General features: G+C 45.9%; 1 protein-coding gene across 1 annotated transcript in view; it reads right to left on the bottom strand.

The window, feature by feature from the left end:
- LOC126982220 (protein lava lamp-like) overlaps nucleotides 1-12500 on the bottom strand; it is a 163372-nt gene that overhangs the window by 145196 nt on the left and 5676 nt on the right. The window lies entirely within an intron of this gene.

Below are 12500 nucleotides of genomic sequence, written 5' to 3'. Positions count from 1 at the left end.
CAAGTAAGCGTCCGCCGCGTTGAGAAGTGCGCACCTCCAGATAAGCAGGTGGACGCATATTATTTACCCCTTATTGAGGTAAATTAGGTGAACCCCATGATTTCGAAATTATATTTGGTCTGTTCTGAGTGTGTGTGTGTGTGTGTGTGTGTGTGTGTGTGTGTGTGTGTGTGTGTGTGTGTGTGTGTGTGTGTGTGTGTGTGTGTGTGTGTGTGTGTGTGTGTGAGTTCAAGTTTCCCCTTCTCCTCTTAACCTCCCTCCCTCTCCTCCCCTTACCGCAGCTTACATAACCCCTGCGTGCAAAATACTTTCCTCTCGCTGCTGCTTCCGTTGTGATAAGTGACCGATACGCGTCCTGAAGGGGAACACTCGCGCCACGGTATTTTCTTCTACGGAAAGTACGCACGAAGGAGCAAGAGGAGGAGGAGGAGGAGGAGGAGGAGGAGGAGGGATATGAAAGGACGAAGAATTTTAGGGAAGGAGTCGGAGGTAAACTGCAGGAAAAGGAGAAGCATGAATGTTTCTTAAGCATTGCAACATTTAGTTATTATAAAAGTGAGGCTGTAGGTAATCGGGCATACAATCAGAAAAACTAATTCTCGCATCATTAGAGGTTAGACGGTGATTTACTTGTCCTTCTTAAGTTCACAAGTCAAATATGAACGGTATAATTAGTAACGATTAAATGCGATTAGCAAGGCAATATATAATGATTCTGATTTGCCTATACTGTGTGAAGCCGCAGTGACATTTACATACACTTCTGGTTAGTTAATTGCCGTTTGTTTTTGAATGCCACGATCTGATTCCTCCTTGCTGCGTGTGTGTGTGTGTGTGTGTGTGTGTGTGTGTGTGTGTGTGTGTGTGTGTGTGTGTGTGTGTGTGTGTGTGTGTGTGTAGAGTATGGAGATTACTAACAATGGGGGGTTAATATCGGGCTTCTGGAGGAGGAGGAGGAGGAGGAGGAGGAGGAGGAGGAGGAGGAGGAGGAGGAGGAGGAGGAGGAGGAGGAGGAAAAGAAGAAGACGAAGAAGAGGAAGAAGAAGAAGAAGGAGGAGGAGGAAGAGGAGGAGGAGGAGGAGGTAAGGGACACTGACTGACACACAAAGAATCAGGGCGTCGCTCACCATCTGATCCTCGGCGGCGGAACTCCACTTCCTCCTCCTCCTCCTCCTCCTTCCCTTCTCCTGCTCCTCCTCTGCCTACCGCTACCCACCTGCCGCGTCTCCTCCTACGAATTATATATTTTTTTTCATTCTTTCCTACGCAGCTCGTGCTTGCACCGTGGTAAGGGAGGAGGAGGAGGAGGAGGAGGAGGAGGAGGAGGAGCTCTTCGTCTCATCAACTCTCTTCCTCATACTGATAGTCTTCTACCTCTCAAATTCCGCCGCCATGTTGCCTCTCTTTCTATCTTCTATCGATATTTTCATGCTGACTGCTCTTCTGAACTTGCTAACTGCATGCCTCCCCCCCCTCCCGCGGCCCCGCTGCACGCGACTTTCTACTCATGCTCATCCCTACACTGTCCAAGCCCCTTATGCAAGAGTCAACCAGCATCTTCACTCGTTCATCCCTCACGCTGGTAAACTCTGGAACAATCTTCCTTCATCTGTATTTCCTCCTGCCTACGACGTGAACTCTTTCAAGAGGAGGGTATCAGGACACCTCTCCTCCCGAAATTGACCTCTCTTTTTGAACACTCCTTTGATCTCTATTCAGGAGCAGTGAGTAGCGGGCTTTTTTTTTTCCGCCCTTGAACTGTCTCCTTACCTGTAAAAATAAAAAATAAAAAATAAATAAAAAGACGAGAACGAGGACGAGAAAAAGAAGAAGAAGAGGAAGAAACAGATGAAACAGCAGCAGAAGAAGAAGAAGAAGAAGAAGAAGAAAAAAAAAAAGAAGAAGAAGAAGAAAAAGAAGTAGAAGAAGATGATGATGATGATGATGATGTCGAAGATGATTAAGAAAAAACGCCACAAGAATAACATCAATAACAAAACAATGAGGAGGAGGCAGAGGAGGAGGAGGAGGAGGAGGAGGAGGGTATTTGACGTGATGTGTACAGGTTATATATGGCTCAGGAAGGTCAGAAATTCTAGACCTGTTTTCGTTTCTGGATGTGTGTGTGTGTGTGTGTGTGTGTGTGTGTGTGTGTGTGTGTGTGTGTGTGTGTGTGTGTGTGTACGCGTCCACCTCCATCCATGTGCGTATGTACATATATGTCGGTGTTTGTCCGGGCCCTTCACCGTCCTCTACTTCCTCCTATTCATCCTTCTCCTTCTCCTCCATATCTTCCCCCAATGTTTTTCTTTTTCCCCTCTTCTAATTTTCGTCCTGCACCTTCTCTGCCTATCTCTTTCCTCTCTTTTCTTGCAACGTCCTCTCTTTCCATCTTCCTTTTTCTCTTCTTTCTTTTCGTCTACCTTTGTTTCTCCTTTTCTTCATCCTACATCCTCCGTTTCTTCCTCCCTCTTTCTTTTCTGTCTTTTCTCTCTTTTTTTTTTTCATCCTCTATATTTCTTCTTCTCCTCTGCTTCTCCTTTCCATCATATCACTCCTTCCATCTTTATTCCTTCTAGATTTCTTCTATCTCCTTATTTTTCATCGTATTTTCTTTACCTTTCTTATCTTCATCCTTTGCGTTTTCCAGTCTCTCGTTCTTTTCCTCATCCTACTGTTTCTTCTCTCTCTGTTTTCCAATTTACCTAACTTTCCTGTTCCTCTTCCTTCCTCTCGTCCTCTAATCCTTTTTCTCTTCCTTTCTTTTCCCCATCCTGCTGTTTCTTCTCTCTCTGTTTTCCAATTTACTTAACTTTCCTGTTCCTCTTCCTTCCTTTCGTCCTCTGATCCTTTTTTCTCTTCCTTTCTTTTCCTCATCCTGCTGTTTCTTCTTTCTCTGTTTTGCAATTTACCTAACTTTCCTGTTCCTCTTCCTTCCTTTCGTCCTCTGATCCTTTTTTCTCTTCCTTTCTTTTCCTCATCCTGCTGTTTCTTCTTTCTCTGTTTTGCAATTTACCTAACTTTCCTGTTCCTCTTCCTTCCTCTCGTCCCCTAATCCCTATTTCTCTTCCTTTCTTTTCCTCATCCTACTGTTTCTTCTCTCTCTGTTTTCCAATTTACTTAACTTTCCTGTTCCTCTTCCTTCCTCTCGTCCTCTAATCCTTTTTTCTCTTCCTTTCTTTTCCTCATCCAACTGTTTCTTCTCTCTCTGTTTTGCAATTTACTTAACTTTCCTGTTCCTCTTCCTTCCTCTCGTCCTCTAATCCTTTTTTCTCTTCCTTTCTTTTCCTCATCCAACTGTTTCTTCTCTCTCTGTTTTCCAATTTACTTAACTTTCCTGTTCCTCTTCCTTCCTCTCGTCCTCTAATCCCTTTTTCTCATCCTCATCCTACTGTTTCTTCTCTCTCTGTTTTCCAATTTACCTAACTTTCCTGCTCCTCTTCCTTCCTCTCGTCCTCTAATCCCTTTTTCTCTTCCTCTCTTCCTCTCTTCATCCCTTCCCAGCAACTCATCTTCTCACTTTACTCTTTCCGTAACCATCTACTGCCTTTCCTGCTTCCCCTTCCTTCTTAAGTCCCTGTTCCGCCTTCCCCTTTCCTCTCTGCCTCCCCCTCTCTTCCTGCTTCCTCTGCTTCTCTTACTCTCATCTTCCCTCCCCTGAAATATTCATTCGTACATACACACACTCTCTCTCTCTCTCTCTCTCTCTCTCTCTCTCTCTCTCTCTCATCAATTCCTTCACCTTATTATTGTTCCGCCTTTCTCTCTTCCTGTTTTCTCTGCTTCTCCTACTCTCCTCCTCCTCCTCCTCCTCCTGACATGTTTATTCTTTCTCCCTCTCCCGTCTTCATCTTCTCTTACTTCTCTTACTTTCATCCTCCTCCTCCCTCTCCTGATATGTTTATTCTTTCTATTTCTCTTTTTCATCTTTTCTTACTTCTCTAAATTCTCTTGCTCTCAACCTCCCTCTCCTGACATGTTTATTCTTTCTCCCTCTCTCTTCTCCACCTTCTCATTGATTCCTCCTTCTCATTCTCGCCTTATCTATCTCTTATCATTTTCCTTTCCTCGTTTCCTCCTATGCAGTGATAAGTTTAGCGTCACAGATGGCAGGACAGAATCATGCGTCCACTGCGTCATGTCCTGGTTTCCGCGCGGCGTATTAGAGTGGGAGAGGAAATCTGCGGTGTGCTGCTGACCTGCGCCTGACAAAGTAATGAGAGGTATGACGGGTGGTGGGAGGAGGCTGGGATGGTGTGCACCCGGGAATGTGTGATGCATGTGTTGTTGGTATTACTGATGTTGTTAAGACGGTACAAAGGGATAAATAATACAGTTTGATCAGATTTGAATTGCAGAGTTGTATATATATTTAATGCAGGAGTGGTAGTATAAGTAGTAGTAGTAGAATTAGTATAGTTGTTGTTGTTGTTGTTGTTGTTGTTATAGTAAAGTAGCAGTAACAGTAGAAATACAACAGTAGTATGAGCAGGAACGGTAATACTGCAACCATTGAAAGCAGAACTACCAGCAGGAAAATAATAAGTAACAGTAACAGTAGCATGAACAACAGCAACAACGGCAGCCACCAACACAATGCAAAAAAGACCACAACAACATTATGAACAAGACCACAACAGTATTACGAAGCCAACAACATCACCACAACAAGATCACACACACACACACACACACACACACACACACACACACACAGACACACACACAAAAAAAACGGTCTGGTTTATGAACACCCAACATAGTGATCCGGGGCGGGGCTGGGGCGGGGCCTGTATAGGGGCTTTGAGGGGCTTCACCAGGACGCCCACACCTCACTCCCCTCTCCTCTCCCCTCCTCACCTCCCTCCCCTTCATCGGCTCCCAAGGTTTCCCCGCGCCTCTCACGCCCGCCACTCGTCTCCTCGGGTTACACGCCTTCATACATTACAAAACACACGCCTCACTCCTTTGCCTTCAACATTAAATTTGCTCTCCGCGCGTATATATATTCCTCGGCCAGTGTTTGTTTCTTGGGCGTCGATGGTTTATGTGTGTGTGGTGCTATTGTTTCTGTTGGTAGTGTGGTGAGGGGGAGGAGGGAGAGGTCGTGGTGGTGGTGGTGGTGGTGGTGGTAAGTAGTAGTAGTAGTAGTAGTGGTAGTAGTAGTAGTGGTAGTAGTAGTAGTAGTAGTAGTAGTAGTAGTAGTAGTAGTAGCAGTAGTGGATAGAGGAAAATTCTTGCCTGCACTTCTTTTTTCATTTTATTTTCCTCATCGACTTCCTACTCCTCCTCCTTCCACTTCTCCTTCTCCTCCTCCTCTTCATCATCATCATCATCATCATCATCATCATCATCATCATCATCATCATCATCATATTCGTACTCACACTCCTCACACATATTTTCGTCAATATATATGGCAAAAAAAACGACAAAATGTGTGGGCGTAGGAACAAGATATCAGGGAAGCTCAAAACCAAAAAAGAAAAAAGTAGAACATAAGAGAAAAACAAAAACCCTAACAAGACCACTAATGAACGTATACGAATCAAAAGAAACAAAAACACTAACAAGACCACTAATGAACGTATACGAATCAAAAGAAACAAAAACTGACCAATATCGAAGTGGTGCAAACGAGACAGGGAAAAAAACACACTTTATTGGACAGGTCTGAGGGCGTGGCTCCCCACCTACCTGGCCGGACCATCATAATTTCCTATCCACCTGTCGTGACGTGCGGTGCGCTGCTCATTACCGGCGTGAGGATAAGGGACGAGGGGAGGGAGGGGCAGGTAAGGGTTGTGATAAGTTGTGAGGGATAAGGTGAGGGAAGAGGGGAGGGAGGGGCAGGTGAGGGATAGGGTGAGGGAAGAGGGGAGGGAGGGGCAGGTAAGGGTTGTGATAAGTTCTGAGGGATAGGGTGAGGGAAGAGGGGAGGGAGGGGCAGGTAAGGGTTGTGATAAGTTGTGAGGGATAGGGTAAGGGAAGAGGGGAGGGAGGAGCAGGTGAGGGCTGTAAGGGAGAGATAGGGTGATAGGGGAGAGGTAGAGGTGAAAGGCAGATCAGGTGAGGGATGCGCGAAGGATAAGGTGATAGGAGAGGTAGATGGAAGAGTGAAGAGTAGGTGAGAGGGTGAGGGATAGGGCGAGGGTTGAGGGGAAGGAGGGGAACATGAGGGGATTGTGAGAGATATAGTGAAGGGGGAGGCAGGTAGAGGTTAAAGGGCAGAAGTAGGTAAGGACCATAAAAGAGGGAAAGGGAAACAGAAGGGGATGGGGAAGAAGGTGTATATGCTAGATACTGGAGAGCAGAATTGTGTGAAAAATGAAAGAGGAAAGAATGGATTACGCAATATAGTGAAACGATGAAAACAGAGAGAAAGAGAGGAAGGGAAGAGATAAAAGGGGATGAAAGTCTTGCAATGAAAAGGACAGAGTTGCATACTAAGATTAACAGAAAGGAAAGGAGCATAGATGTTTATAGAAAAGGTGAAGATGAGAGGAAGGTATGGAGGAGAGGAAGAAAGATAGGAGAATGAAAGTGTAGTGGAAAGCAGTTGAATATATGGAGAGCGAGGTATGTAGGCAGCATGGTAGGGAGTATAGATGTGTAGGGGAGGAATACAGATAACGGTCAGTAAGGGAGGGACGGGAGGGTAAGGGTAGAGAGTGCAAGGGGGACAGACACACGAAAGGAAGGGAGGGGGACACAAGGGCGGAGTAGCCAATTAACCAACGAATTTCCCGCTTATCATCCTATTTCCCCTCGGCCGGTAAGTACACACAAACCCGCCTGGCCGTGGAGGTGATAATGAGGTTACCTGGGCCGGTTAATGAGAGGAGGAGGAGGAGGAAGAGGAGGCAAAGGAAGAAGAATGACGTGTGTTTGAAACGTACATTTTTCCTCCAGCGCCTTGCTTTGTTCTGTTATCTTTTTAGTGGTTCTTCTTTGTCTACCATGCGAGTTGATTGTACACTCTGCGATCTCCATTGTGTTAGAGAGAGGGAAAGAGAAGGGAGAGAGAAAGAGAGACGGGGGGGGGGGGAGAGAGAGAGAGAGAGAGAGAGAGAGAGAGAGAGAGAGAGAGAGAGAGAGAGAGAGAGAGAGAGAGAGAGAGAGATGGAAAAACAAGAGAAAAAAAGAAAGAGAAAATGAAACAAAGAAAGAAAGTTGAAAGAAAGAAATGAAAAAGAAAGAAAAAAGAAAGAAAAATGAAATGAAAGAGAAAGAAAAAAGGAACGGAGAAAAAGACAGAGAAAAAATTGAGAGAGAGAGAGAGAGAGAGAGAGAGAGAGAGAGAGAGAGAGAGAGAGAGAGAGAGAGAGAGAGAGAGAGAGACGATAATTTATGCGAAGTTCTGATCCGCTATGCAGGAAGAACAAAAGGCCAAGGAAAGCAAATAAAGCAGACTGTCGGCGCCATTAACAATAGTCAGTCGCTCATCAGTCAGCCATTCAGTCGGTCTAATGTACCTTTGTTGAGCCGAATTATTTATTAAGAATCCACTGTATCACTCCACCCCCCCCTCGCCCTCTCGCTCTTCTCTACCTCACTTCACCCAAATAGCAAAACATGTTCGTCTTTTTGTGACTGACTGAATGACTGCCTGCCTGCCTGCCTGCCTGACTGACTGACTGACTGACTAACTGACTCTGCCTGTCTACCTGTCTGTCTGCCTGCCTGCCTGCCTGACTGACTGACTAGCCGACTGCCTGCCTGTCTGCCTGCCTAATTGACTGACTGACTGACTGATTGACTGATTGACTGACTAACTGACTGACTGACTGACTGACTGACGAAAGGAATGAGGGAGGGAGTGAAATGTTAGGTGAGGCAGTGAGTGAGTGAGGGACAGTGAGTGAGTGATAGAGAGCAAATGAGTGACTCATCTCAAGTGGTCTTATCTTTAGTCAGTCATTATTGCCATGGTTATCTCTCTCTCTCTCTCTCTCTCTCTCTCTCTCTCTCTCTCTCTCTCTCTCTCTCTCTCTCTCTCTCTCTCTCTCTCTCTCTCTCTCTCATGCACACACCCATGATTTACGGCCGGAGAAAGCTTGAAGCAATGACAATTAAAGACCATTAGCCTTGGCACGGCACTCAGGGTTATTAGTATAATGACGCACCTGCACCAACACACAAAAGAACCCTCCGCAGTGAACCCAAGTATTGGCGCCGCCGTGAATGGTGCAACGGAGCCACATGCACAGACACACAGGTACGGCACCGGGAGTTCACCTAATTAGCACCACCTGAGCATGCTGAGATCCTATTACAACTTCTCTATTTTTGGTATGTGGGAGTGGACCAAGCGCTAGAGAAGACAAGGCATACCCACAACAAGTTCCTATAAAAAAAAGTCGCTAAAAAGATGTCAAATAGCAATCGAAAAAAAAAAATGTTGATGGTTATACTGAATGAATGGATTAAAAGACAGACTGCGTAGCTATCAATTAGGATTATGAGATTTTTTTTACTAACTGAAGGAAGGAGGGGGGCAGGTGAGGAGAGGGGAGGAGACAGGTGAGCGGAGGTGAGGTGTAAGGGGCAGGTAAGGGGAAGTTGGGGTTATGTGTGATGAGGTGTGTGTGTGTGTGTGTGGGGGGGGGGGGGGTAGAAAAGGCGAAATGAAAAATAAATATGAGAATGTATAGAGGCAGGTGAGAGGGAGGGAGGCGGCAGGTAAGGAAAGGTGAGGGAATAGGTGAGAAAAGGTGAGGGGGCAGGTAATGATGAGCGACACAAACACAACAGGTAGGGCGGGGGGTGGCGGGGTCAACAACAGACAGGTGACCCCGTTAACGCCCCCGACAACTCACGCCACAACACAGCAGGCGGAAAGTGAAAGGAGGCGGCCACATGCTTACTCGCAGCCTCCCAAGCGAGTATCTCACCCGCTGTGTTGTTTAATTTCCTGCAACGCCGCCGGTCCATACCACTTCCACCTCCCCGACCCTGACACACACGCGGCAATCTGTCTTGTTCGTCGGGTATATCTTTTATCTTGCCGCCTCTGCCCATCTTCGCTCATCTCCTCCCCCCGCCTCCTCCTCCCTCGGTCTTATCTTCATCAACATGCACACAGAAGATGGTTAAGATAAATATGCTTCTTAAGATAGTTTAGAAAAAGAAAAGGGTCTTGAAATCAATCACACACACACACACACACACACACACACACACGCAGGCAGTCAGTGAACCCTAAGTGTGTCGCAACGTAAAAACAACATCACAACATCACAGGAAAAATATAAAAGGAGGTAGCAAGGAAACTATTATAGGCAGCGATGAGAGGGACGGGGAGAGGGAGGAACGAAGGGATGATGGTAGGGGGAGTCGAATGGAAGAAGGAATAGGAGGGAGGCAGGAGAGAGGAGACGAAGGAAAGGAGGGAGGGAGGGACAAAGGGATGATGGTAGGGGGAGGCGAATGGAAGGAAGAATAGGAGGAAGCACGGTGGGAGGGAGGCTGGGAAGGAGAGGCGAGGGAAAGAAAGACGTGAGATTCAAATAGAGGAGAGGAGGAGGAGGAGGAAGGGTAAAAAGGAGGGAGGGAGCAGGCATGAAGGTCAACAGGTGAACGAGGAGTAACGAATGACTGGACGGGACTCACGAAGGGCAAGGAAAAGGTGTGGAAAGGTGAAGAGACGAATGGGAGAGGAGTGGAGAGGGAGAAGAGGGAGGAGAGGTGAGGAGAGGAGAGGAAAGGAAAGACAAATATAAGAAAAGCAAAACAGAGCAAAACAGGAGAAGATAAGCTGATAACAACAAACAACACGAGACGATAAGAGAGGACAGGTGTCAAATGAAGAGATAAATGAAAATATGATAAAAGATTACAAAGAAACCAAGGAGAGGAAATGCTTAATACTAATGAAAGAATAAACGTACATAAAAGTAAGAACACACACACACACACACACACACACACACACACACACACACACACACACACACACACACACACACACACACACACACACCTGTTACCCTTCTCTTCTCCCTTCTCTACCTTCAACACGCACCTTCACCTGCTCCTCACCTGTGCTACCCTCACTTCACCGGTCTTAGTCCTACATACTTAACCTGCTCAGAAGAAAGGGGGACTGACTGAGGCCAACAAAAGAGAAATGAAGAAAAAGGAAAATATGAGTTAAGAAGGCAAGTCACGAATCAACGAGAAGCAACCAAACCCTAACGTAACCTCTACCCTTCTGTTCCTTCTCCTCCTCTACCTCCTCCTCCTACTCACCACCAGTCATCCCTCCACCAATGGAATCAACAACAGCCACCAAGCACAACAAGATGAATAAAAGAAGAGATGAACAGGAAGTGGAGCCGGTCATAGGACTTGAAATCCCCGTCAGCACTGATCTGCCCAGCCGGTGTGAGGCGGAAACTAAACCAATACAGAGATGGTGAAACACACAGTCCTATCGGAAATTCCACCTGTACTGTCCGTGAAGGTAATACTGATTGGGTTTTTACGTTGTCTGTCCGGCGAATGGGATTTAGTTGTGACTTCGGTTAGGAATAAAAAAAGAAAAGGCTATGTCGAAATATGATAAATTTTTACTTTCACCAATACCTAATGACCCTGAAAATAAATTCGTATATCAGCTTGTGAAGACTAAACAGAAAACACGAGAGGCACAAAGAGAGATATAAAATAGAAATCGTACCCAGCGATAACATTATACTTGCAAAGCTTTAACATTAAGCCCTCGGCGCCGAAAAACAAGTATTGTGTGCTATAGAATTAAAAAAAAAAATTGCCAAAGAAAGTGCTAAGAAGCCGCCTGAGTGGTTTGTGTAGCCGAGAGATAATAATAATAAATGGTAACTTTGTGTATATTAAGAGCGCGTTTAATACTTATAAAAAAAGGGAGGGAGAAAGAAGATTATTTGCAGGTGAGGGAAGTGACAGCAAACAACAACAACAACAACAACAACAACAACAACAACAACAACAACAACAACAACAACAACAACAACAACAACAACAACAACAACAACAACAACAACAACAATAACATTAAGCCGACAAGGAGGAAAAACGAAATACGCGCTGCCAGTGTAAGAAAGGAAGACGGGAACGTACCCTCTGCATAACATTATCGCACACACAAACACCGAACACAAAAACATTCAAGTCACAATCAAAGAGTACCACGAAAAACAATTTATCTTCTGCCAGCTCAACGCAAAAGAAAAACAAAGAGGGACAAAAAGGAAAAAAGAAAAATAAACACTGACTCACACAGCAAAAACTATTGATGGAAACGAAAATGAAAATCGACCCCGTAGCCATGCGAGGAGAATGGTCATGTGCCGCACCGTTAGAAAGGCAGAATCTTGGGTCAATCTCCCGATCCGACCTGTCCATAATCGCTCCTTTGTTAACGAGGCAGGAGGAGGAAACTTGCAGAGGGTGAAAGTCTGGACAGGTGCGAGGTGAGGGCAGGGAGGGGAAGGGAGAGTAGCCAGGTGGGAAAGAGCATGTGGATGGAGAAGGAAGAGCAGCAGAGTGGGAAAGAGCAAGTGGGAGGGGAAGGGAAAGGAAGCTGGTGGGAAAGAGCAATTAAAAGGGGAAGGTAAAGTAGCTGAGTGGAAAAGAGCCAATGGAAGGGAAAGGGAGCGCAGGGGTTAACGAGGAAGGGCAAAAGGGAAGGTAAAGACAGTTGAGTGAGATGGGTTAATGAGGCAAGAAATGGAAGAATTGGGGTTTATATCAAGGTGAGGAAGGGAAAGGGAGTTCAGAGGTTAAGAAGGAAAGGTAAACTAAATAGAAAAAGAAGGTAGAGGAGAGATGGGAAAGAATTGTAGGAAAAGAAGGAATGAGGGTTTAGATGAAGATGAAAAGGAAAGGAGATAAGGATGAGAGGGGGTAAAAATTCGAGTCTGAGAGAAAGGCTAAAGAAGAGGAAAAAATAATAGGAGGGGGGAAACTATATAGACTAAAAACTGATGACAAATAGAAAAAAAAGACAACTGATAAAAACGAGAATTAGAAAGAGACAAGGTTCAAGGGAGGGGGGGGGGGGTGTAAGAGGGGGAACTATATAAATTAAGAACTGATGACAAATAGAAAAAAAAAAAAAGACAAATGATGAAAACGAGAATTAGAGAGAGACAAGGTTCGAGGGGGGAGGGGGGGGGAGGAGAGTGAAAGCAGTACGTGGTGGAGAGTGACTGACAGGTGGGAGAGGAAGAGAGGAAAAGAGACAGGAGTGAAAGAATGAGGTGTGTCAGGGGAGTGGCCGAGGTGCAGTAGATAGAGGTGCTGGGGGGCGGAGGTGGGGGGCGAAGGTGTGTGACTCATAAGAAGCTCTGTGTAGTAACCACCCCACCCAACGACCCCACCACTCCACCTTCCCCCCTCCCCAATTCTTCCACCCCGCTCCACTCCCACAACCACTCCCAGCCGCTGCCCTCTCTTGCACCCCAGTTGGTAAAGGGAGGAAAGGGTGGCAGCAGGGTAAGGCAGGGGAAGGGAAAGGT

This window comes from Eriocheir sinensis, chromosome 4, assembly GCF_024679095.1.
Source record: "Eriocheir sinensis breed Jianghai 21 chromosome 4, ASM2467909v1, whole genome shotgun sequence".
Classification (NCBI taxonomy): Eukaryota; Metazoa; Arthropoda; class Malacostraca; order Decapoda; family Varunidae; genus Eriocheir; species Eriocheir sinensis.
The sequence above is the reverse complement of the archived record's forward strand: the minus strand, read 5'-3'. Positions and strand labels throughout refer to the sequence as shown.